The 10,216-nt window shown below is 37.4% G+C and overlaps 1 pseudogene; it reads left to right on the top strand.

The window, feature by feature from the left end:
- The first annotated feature begins 8,668 nt into the window (after nt 1–8,668).
- On the top strand, nt 8,669–9,247 carry LOC145671689 (macro domain-containing protein RSc0334 pseudogene; annotated as a pseudogene).
- Nucleotides 9,248–10,216: the final 969 nt, after the last annotated feature.

Here is a 10,216-nt window from a genome sequence, read left to right as displayed (position 1 = left end):
AGGAAGGGAAGAATTTTAATTGTCCTCGATGTTTCTGAATTCATGTTCCTGTCGAGTCCTGAAATGTGATTGAAGTAAAGAATAAGTCAGGAAGTTATAACAAATTTATAGCGGTCACCTCTGCCGCAGTGTCCCTGGTTCGATCCCAGCTGGGCCAAGTGAACCTTGAGGTGGACACAGCGTGTGTGGGGTTTTTCTTAAGGTTCTGTTTTTCTCCGCTTTTGTATTCCACTATTTCATTGATTTCTCATAACCACCGCCTGCTTTATCCTATTCGGCATAACTATGGAGCGTAAAACTTAGATTGCTTTCTCTTTTTGTTGTTAGAGGTAAATGACATAAGGTAAAGTACTATAAATAATTATGAATATAATTTTGTTCCCTCAGCTTTCAATTCCGGTTTCAATACCGATTTCCGTAGAGCAAGACGGTAAGAGATATTGAAATATAGTATTATCTAAACGATTCAGTTTCCCAATAATACGTTCTACCTTCCCTTTAACCGTCTATTCGACCTGGATGGATTCAAATTAACAATTTCCGATTCCATTCTTTAGTGCCACAGAACAAAAACAGTAATGGATAGCGAGTAATGGCTTTCTGATATGGATTGAGTAACCAAGGAACAGATTCTATCTCTCATCTTATTAATCTGTTGTAACCATATATAAATATTCCCATGCCGTAAGCGTATTGGACCACCGATGGGCAACTAGCGGCATTTTGCCAAAAATTGACGGCCCCGCGGTGGCCCCACTTCCATTTTGAAAATTATACCACTAGCGACCCACCAGCGGCAGAGACGCGATGATACGCCAATCAACCACGAGATTATTTCGTGAAAATATGTTAAATCGCCTCTATGCGTGATTTTGTTACATAAAGGTGAATCTAAAAACGCTAAAGGAGAAACAAGCACTACCCTTGGGTGGGTGCGAACAACCGAGTTTATGATTGCTAGTCGTGAGTTCTGTCGATTTGGCGCGGAGGAGATGCAGAAAACCTGGCTTGTAGAAGGATAAATTATTGATGTCTTTTTTATTTTGCTAATACGAGTGCTTGTTTAACCTTGTATATTCGACGATAGTTGTTTAGGATAATATAAAATGAATTCGCCATGTAATTTTATAACAAAATGACGCTCGTACATTTACTTTATTTCAGTTCTCCCGTATGCACTTTCTATTGATGGAGAAGAGATTTATTTGAGAAGTATTTGGAAGGCTTATTTAAACCTCTTTCCTCCCCGTAGAATGGATATTTCAATTCAAGTGAACTAATGAAAACTAATAAGAGGAAAGCAGATTTGGTGAACGAACTTCGGGGCCATCTTTCGCGAGGTAGTAATGCACATTTAGAGTATTAATATTACGAACGAGGAGAACGCAATAGCCAGTGATAGCAGATAAAAAGCGTCTTAAAGTTTTGACTCGCAGCATAGGATACAATCCCGAGAACCCCGTTATCAAGTGACCCAAAGAACCCCGAGAAAACCCCCCACACACGCTGTATCAACCAGAAGGTTGACTTGGAGCGAGCTGGGATCGAACCAGGGACTCTATGCGCCAGAGGTGACCGCTATACATATTTAACTTCCTGGATTATTCTCTATTTCAATCACATTTCAGGACTCCTAGAATCGACAGGGACATGAATTCAGAAACATCGTGGAAAATAAAAATTCCTCCATTCCTACTGCAGAAACCTCACAATCGTCAGTCTAATAATGATGATAACCTGCTCGGCTCAGTTCAACTGAGCCAACAGCTCGAGCCGGCTTGTTTGGGCTCAGCTTACATGAGCCATCGGCTCGATCAGGCTCGGTTCGGTTCGGCTTAGGTGAGCCGTCGCCCCGAGGTGGCTACGTTTAGGTGAGCCATTGGCTTGTCTCGGTTTGGTCCAACTGAGCCGAGGACTCGAGCCAGCTCGGTAGGTCGAGGTGTGGGCTCGTCTCACTTCTCGGCCGGTTCGGTGGTGACTGAGCCGTGAGCCGAGCCGCTCGAGTCATTGACAATACTAGAGTCTAACACCTCAGGCTGTTTAGCTACACACATCGGCTTCCACTGGGACACTGCGGCCCCTAGCTTTGCAAAAGTTTGTAGTAATATTCATTATATTTACCCTCGCAATCAGCTATCGAGTAAGGTGATTAAATGATACATAATATGTATTTTATTTATTTACTTATTTACTAAAAAGATTTCGGATACAGCCAAAAGATCATTATTTTTGTAAAATGTTTATTATTTTCATGAGCCAAAGAGTGAATATTCTATTTGGGCTTAGAGCTATTGCTACTACACTTCTAAATGACAACTAAGAGTTTATGTTCACTATTTCTGTCCATTTTCTACAAATTACTTGCAGAGATTATTCGGAGTAAATGTTTCATTTTAGTAATGTTTAATTAAAGTTTAGTCACATGTAAATTAGTATTTCAAACATTTATAAGTCCCCCTTCCGGTTAGGATAATGAAATGAAGTTTCCTCTTTTTATAAAATTCTTGATAATTGTGTTACATGATGAGAGATATGGTCCCGGAAGTCCGTCGTTCGATTCTGGTGGATGTTACTTACATTTATTTTTTTCTTTCTTCAAGAATATTTGAAATGTGGCCTCAAGCTTCTTTGAAGCAATTTGTAATACTTTTCTGGTTCATTAAACTAGATGGAATGGCAGAAGTCCTTTACCCTGCACATGTCTACACCTTATTCCTTGTCCTGCCTTTTTTCCCCTTACTTGCTACTTTTCACATTTCACTTCGAGTCATATGTCAGTTATATTTTGTTTTGTCACTTTGTTGAGTCAATATTCTGATATTGACTAACATGCCAGATAATGCTCTTTTTACTGAGTGAAGTGATTTATATCCGCAAACATAAACATTATTTTATTGTGGAAATACTTATTTTCTACGTTATCAGCTATATTGGTGAGTTCACGTTGGACGATGTCACCTCCTGTGAGGTTGATTGAGGGTAATGTTTGTGGTACTGAACTTCGGAGATTTTTGTCCTAAACCTTCTGGAACTTTCGATTTTACGTCAAGACAACGTGATTGTGGGTGTTCCCGAACATTTGAAGTTTTGCTACCTTTTATGGACAGAAGAAGAAAAGGGTTTTGTAAAACCAGCCTTTGAATAAAACCAAGAACACCGAGTTTGTCGAGGAAGTGGGAGTAAGATTTTGACGGAGAAAACATCGTTAAACGACACGTCATGGAGCTACTTCGATACTTGAAGGTATTGTAATCAGCTGACATATTGAAAGAACTTTACATTTAAAACCACTGCAATTCTTCAAGACCTAACATTCTAGTCTACCTACCCAAATTCTGCTGCATCTTTTGAAATATGTATTTTGTGTATTTAATTTATTATTACAACATTAACCCTGTTAAAGCTACTTCCAAAATTTAGTATCTTTAGCATTACATGAAAGAATTATACAATTTAATTATTCATGTTTCCAGGTTTTCATAAAAGCTGGTGGTGGAGACAACATCCCCAATCTGTTGGGCAACGATTTTGTTACTGTATTAGGTTGCCTTCAGTGCATACCGACTCTATGTACGGTGATGCAACATGGTGGAGTTGATGCTGTGGTTTTTTTCTTTCTCTGTAGTACCTTGCAGCTCTACGTAATTGAATTCTAGCAGAAATTGGTCTGGTGGTTTGGTGTAAAGTAATTTTAATATGCTATAATTAATTTGTGCTTATAATTAGTATATTTTTATGTTGCGTCATTTTGCAGAAGGCTATAACATTAGTGATGAATTAGATATAACTGAATTTTTTAAACCTATTGCTTCCTCTTCTCGTGGACGTGTTCATTTTACAAGAAAGTGTTTAGATAAGCTTAAAGAAAATTTACGGTTTTCCCACTCGCTATCTAGTATAGAAGATCCCTCTGTTTCGGTTTTTCAGAATAGTGACGGTTTGTTTCAATCAGACATGGCTGAAGGTGGACAGACGGATAACATAGGGGTTTTGTCACATATTCTCAGGCCAGAACCATTTTATGGGCGGATAGGCGATGATGTAGAGAGATATGTTGATCATTTTGAAATATTAGCCAAGGTGAATAACTGGTCGGATTTGAAAAAGAAGTGGATTTTAGGTTCCTTGATGAAAGGTCCTGCGGGTTATTGGTTTGACACACTTTCGAAACAGTCAGACTTCCCTGATATGACATACGCGCAATTTAAACAAAGGTTTCTTGATGCGTTTAAGAATTCTTTGTTACCTCAGTTAACGGAACAGGAAATGAGGGCACGTGAGCAGAATGAGACTGAATCTGTAGTTTCGTACGTATATGCTAAGAGAAACCTTATACTTCGTAATGATAAAGATGCTCCGGTTACGAAACAAATTCAGCTCATTATAGACGGACTTATTCCTGAATACATGCGGTTGGCAATAAAGAAGAAATACGATACTGTGGAAGCGTTGCTTCAAGATGTGGAAGAAAAAGCTCGTGTGTTGCTTGAACGTAAAGCAATAGAGAAAACCATGAAGAAAAATCCATTCCTAGCAAATTCTTCGATTCAGTTAAATCCTCCGGAGACTACAGCTGTGCAACAAACACATTTAGTGCAAACTCAGCCTTCTCAAGTTCCCACTCGGACTTTGAACTCTCCTGTTTCCGCTTCACAGCCGAGAGAAGAGTACAAAGATCAGTTAGCTGCAATTCAGAAACAGCTAAATCAGCTTACTCTAAAAGTAGATGAGAGTGAAAAAAATACTGACCAACGCAACTCATTTAGACGTAATAATAATAATAATAATAACATTAGACGTAACTTTTCATCTCGTAGGGGGAATGGCCAGAGATCACAACACAGTGAGTCTCGTGACCACAATAATAGTGGCAATTCACGGAATTTCAATAGACGTCCTGTAATTTGTCACAAATGTGGCAAAGAGAATCATTTTGCTCAGCATTGTAGGAGCAATTTAAACTAGTACACAGGGTTGATGATGAAGGGCCATTGACTCTTAAGCGTGTTAAAGTCCCTATATACATAGAACGAACTCTACCACATATTAACGCTATTATTAGTGGGCAAGAGGGCCCTATTCTTCTTGATTCTGGTTCTCAGATTTCGTGTATAGGCTCTCACATGGTTCCACGAGGTGCTAAGTTAATGGGCACGCGTTCATTTTTAAAAGGAGTTACGGGGAACACTTTGTCACTTAATAAGATAGCTCTAGTTCGATTCCGGTTGGGATCGCATATTTTTTGTCATCCATTTAGAGTGGTTCCTACGTATACACATCCTCCACTTCTTGGACAGGATTTTTTGCTTGCACACAAGGCTAATTTAGATCAGAATGATTTGACTTTAGAAGTTACAAGGTTCGGAAAGATTCCGCCATAAACGTTGCCAACTTCTTCTCATGTTAATTATGTGTCTCATGAATTTGCAACTTTAATCACACCAGTTTTTAAGGTTTTGTCTTCCGTTTGGTTGCCACCCCGTACAAAAACATGTGTTCCAGTCACCAAATGTTTTGATTTAGTGGGCTCTAGAAATTGGTTGCAACCTAACAAGTTTTTAGCAAGTACTGTCAATTTGTTAGTGCAAGAGTCATATGTGGATAGTGTTAATTCACATATTTGGTTAACTAACCCCACCAAGAAGCGATTTCTTTTATGGCGCAATAAGATCTTAGGTAATGCGGTAGAAGATAGGGAAGAACATTTGTGTACTAACCTTACGCTTGAAAATGGTCCTCAACCAACCAAAAGTGATCAGTTTGACTGTACTAGAGTAAATGTGAATCCTGAACTGTCACATAGTGAAAGACAACGTTTTTATGATTTAATAACGGAATTCAAAGATGTTTTTAGTTGGTCCCCGGACGATTTCTCTCAAGCCCGTGACTATGAGCATGAAATTCAACTAAAAACTGACCAGCCAATAAACGTCCGTCAATACACTATTCCGTATCATTTACGTGAAGCTGTTAATGAACAAGTGCAGCAGTTGCTTAAACAAAAGGTTAAGAAATGTAGTAGCCCTTACAACAGCCCAATCATTTTAGTTCGTAAGAAAAATGGATCTTATAGATTTATTGCTGATCTTAGACAGTTGAACTCTTGTATTGTACCCACCGTCTTCCCCGTGCCACATATTCAAGACATTTTAGTACGTTCTAGTGGAAAAAGTATATAAATATCAGTGACCTCTCGAGCGGGTTCTTTCAAGTGAAATTGACTGAAAAGAGTCAATTATATACTGCATTTTCGATTCCTGGTGACTAGCAGTATTGCTTTTGTTCGTTACCACAAGGGTGCATTACTTCCCCAGCTGCTTTGAATGACCTGATGAAGTTAACGCTTGCTGGTTTGGAGAAATATTCCGTGTATTATTATCTTGATGACATAGTGTGGGGATCGGATACGACTGATGAAGTTATTGAAACCACCCGAAAGTTATTCGAGAGATTGAGGAGTAGAGGTCTAAAACTTTCTCCAGAAAAAACAAAGTTAGGACACTTTTCTTTAGAACTTCTTGGGCATACTATTTCTCGTCATGGTGTGTCGATCTCTGATCGCATTACGGATTCCATTCGAAATTACAAGCGCCCGAAAACTCAGAAACAACTGAAGAGTTTTTTAGGATTGTGTTCTTTTGTGCGAAATTATATAGACAAGTTTTCAACTTTAACTGAAGATTTACAAAAACTGCTTAAAAAGAATGTTCCATTTAAGTGGACTGTTGTCCAGCAGCAGGCATTTGAGCGGCTTAAGGATGCCATTTATTCAGCCCCAACTCTTATGCAATTTCACCCGCATAGAGACGTATTTGTTTATACAGATGCCACTGTCCATGGTTTTTCTGGATGCGTCCTACAACCTGAAAGTGACGAAACAGACGCTCCATTGGTTCCTATTGCGTTTTGTAGTCGTGCTGTGGGTCCCCATGAAAAAAATATCATCCTTTTGAACTCGAATTAGCTGCATTGGTCTTTACTCTTCGACGCTTTCGCTACTTTTTATTAGGTAGACATTTTTATTTACGAACCGACTGTAAGGCCTTAACGTATCTTCGTCAGACGAAAAATGTGGCTAAATTTGCACGGATTCTCGCTGAATTAGGGCAGTATAACTATACTATTTCACACATTCCTGGCAAGTCGAACACTTTGGTAGACAGTTTGTCAAGAAATGTGTTAGCGCCTCGAGACATCGACGACGAACAGAAAAATATTGAAGATCCGCGAGTTTTCCACATCGAAATTGATGACACGTTGAAAGAAGAACAACGAAAGGATTCATATTTCAAGGACATCATTTTGTTTTTAGAAGGGCAAAATCTACAGGATTACACCACGGAACGGCATGCGTTGCGTTATGAGATGAAAGATGAAATTCTTTACCGTAAACATCGTGGTCCATCTGGCCCACAGTGTCTCGTTGTCATTCCAGCTACTCTTCGTGAAAAAGCATTTTTTCCGCACACACTTCAACGTTGGGATCGTCACATTCTGGTTTTTTCCAAGACATACCAGTTGTTACTGAGAACTGTATATTTTCCTCATATGAAGAAGTTTATTTCTGCCCGGTGCCGCCAGTGCGAAGTATGTGAACGCCACAAGAAAGTCCCAGGATCGCCTCCAGGAACTCTTCAGATGATACCATCGGTGGCTCCCTTCTATCGCCTGGGATTAGATGTAAGCAGACCTTACTCAGACGCTAATATTTTACGTCACAAATATTTAGCAATTGAGTTGATCATAATACAAGATATGTTGTTACTGCTACTATTGGTGACCAGACAGCAGCAACTTTAGCTGATTTTCTTTATAATCACGTAATACTTCAATTTGGCCTTTGTAAAGAAATTGTACTGGACAGATCAACGGCATTTACTGGTTCCCTATTTCAGGAGTTATGCAATATTTTGGACATAAGGATGAATTTTATAAATCCATACTATCATCAAACGAATGGTCTTACGGAAGTTATGGTCCAGAATTTGGAAGCGTTGTTAAAAAGGAAAGTGGACCCCATGAACCATGGAAGTTGGGTAGAGCATGTTTCTGCTGTGACCTTTTCTCAAAATGTGACCGTGAATCAATCCACGTCTTACAGTCCATTTTATCTTCTTCATGGATTTGAACCATACTTAGAACATCAGGCGATTATAAATGGACCTTGTTTTCATATTTCCAACGAGGAACGTTTAATAACTCTTCACGATATCAGAGAGAAGGCAAGGATAAATTATTTGACAGGTTTCGGACATCACAAAAGTCCTACGAGAAACATCATACAACAGTGACGTATAATGAGGGTCAACGTGTGTGGATTTATGATCCAACTAGTCGTCGTGGCCACGCCAGAGCATTTTCAGGAGTTTTCTTTGGTCCAGCAATTGTTGTTGGAAAGGACAACGCTAATTCTTATTTTGTTAAATATAAAACTTCGAAAGGCAGGGAAAAGATCGAATCGATAGCCATTACACGATTGAAGCGCTATTACCCAGATGTCACACAGAACGAAGAAGATGAAGAAGTGTTTCATGCAAGTAATTGTGTTCCTGACTCAGAAGATCAACGACCCAATTGATCTAATCATGCTGCATTAACAATAGAATCTGAACCATTTACTGAAAGTTTTGCTGTGGTCGACGTGTTAAAGTTACCAACTATTACTCAAATGAAATATAGATTTCCGATGAAAAAACCGTTGTATAATTATAATGAGGAAATTAACGATAAAATTAGTATTTATCATGGAAATATTGCCACACTGAAGTGTGATGCAGTCGTTAATGCTGCAAATGAAACTTTAACACCTCTTTCAGGAGTGGACGGTGCTTTGCATTTTGCAGCCGGGCCACAATTACGAGAAGTTTGTGTAAAACTGGGTTCTTTGAAACCTGGTGAGGTTAAAATTTCTCCTGGTTTCAATTTGCCAGCAGATATTGTTTTATTTACATGTGCGCCAAGAGATAACAATAAGCGTATTTTACGTCAATGTTATGTTAACTGTTGTCAGCGAGCTATCGAAAACAATTATAGAACTTTGAGTATCCCATGTTTAGGAACAGGCGCATTTCATTTTGACAAAACTGAAGCTGTGAAGATTGCTTTGTCAACAGTACGAAATGTTTTGGAGAAAAATTTAGCTGATTTTGACCGAATTGTTTTCTGCGTTTTTGACAAAGACAACAAAGATCTCTATTATGACAATATTTGCATCTATTTTCCTATGACTGAATATAAGTCTGCTTAGTTTATTCTAGATAAGACATATAACGGGAATATCTCCGTTAAAAAAAGCCTTGATTAGACTATGTGTTTATTTTTCTCTCGCTGAGATAATTTACATCTAATCTCTGTTAGACGTTTTCCCTTCAACTATGGAATTGCCATCCATAATTGATTATTTGGGATTTTTTTTCTTTCCATATGCGCATATGAACTAATATTTGACATATTGATAGTATTACATTGGATAATATTTATTCCCTAATTTGACTATTTTTTGACTTAACGCCTAATTTGTGAATTGCCAATACCATCTGCAATTAAATGGATTTTGTATCTTTGATACTTTATCTACCTGAACTACTGTTATTTATTCAGAATACATTATTTACATAGTTATGAGCTCAAAAATCCCTATTGTGATTTCTTTTACTAATTTTGATTTTTCATGGACATGACTAATCCTAGGATTCTTAATATATTTACTTTACCTGAATTATGACATGATTTTATATTTTATTATATTTTACATTGGATGCTTGTTGTTTGATACTATTTAGTGTGACTTCGATACTTAATAATTACGTATTTACTGTGAAGAGAGGGAATAATAATAATAATAATAATAATAATAATAATACATAATAATAATAATAATAATAATAATAATAATAATAATAATAATAATAATAATAATAATAATAATAATAAAGATTTGAGACATTTATGTCAGTTTATTGAAAAAAAACTTATTTTTTTCAAGTATTTTTTTAAACAGGTGTATTTTATTTCACTAACGAACTTGGATTTAGCTTATTTAAGAGAAAACATTGTAGATTTTTTATAATTATGCATTTATACTGTATTATTATTGTAATTTTAAGGGAATAGTTTTCTTTTGTTTTTATATTTTGTATGTTTCTATGTATTATACTTTCAGATGATCCTGTGCTTCTTTGTAGCATATGTTTCATCAAACTTAGAGGTATCCATA

Source organism: Thermobia domestica, chromosome 15 (genome assembly GCF_964235325.1).
Source record: "Thermobia domestica chromosome 15, izTheDome1.hap1.1, whole genome shotgun sequence".
NCBI lineage: Eukaryota > Metazoa > Arthropoda > Insecta > Zygentoma > Lepismatidae > Thermobia > Thermobia domestica.
The sequence above is the reverse complement of the archived record's forward strand: the minus strand, read 5'-3'. Positions and strand labels throughout refer to the sequence as shown.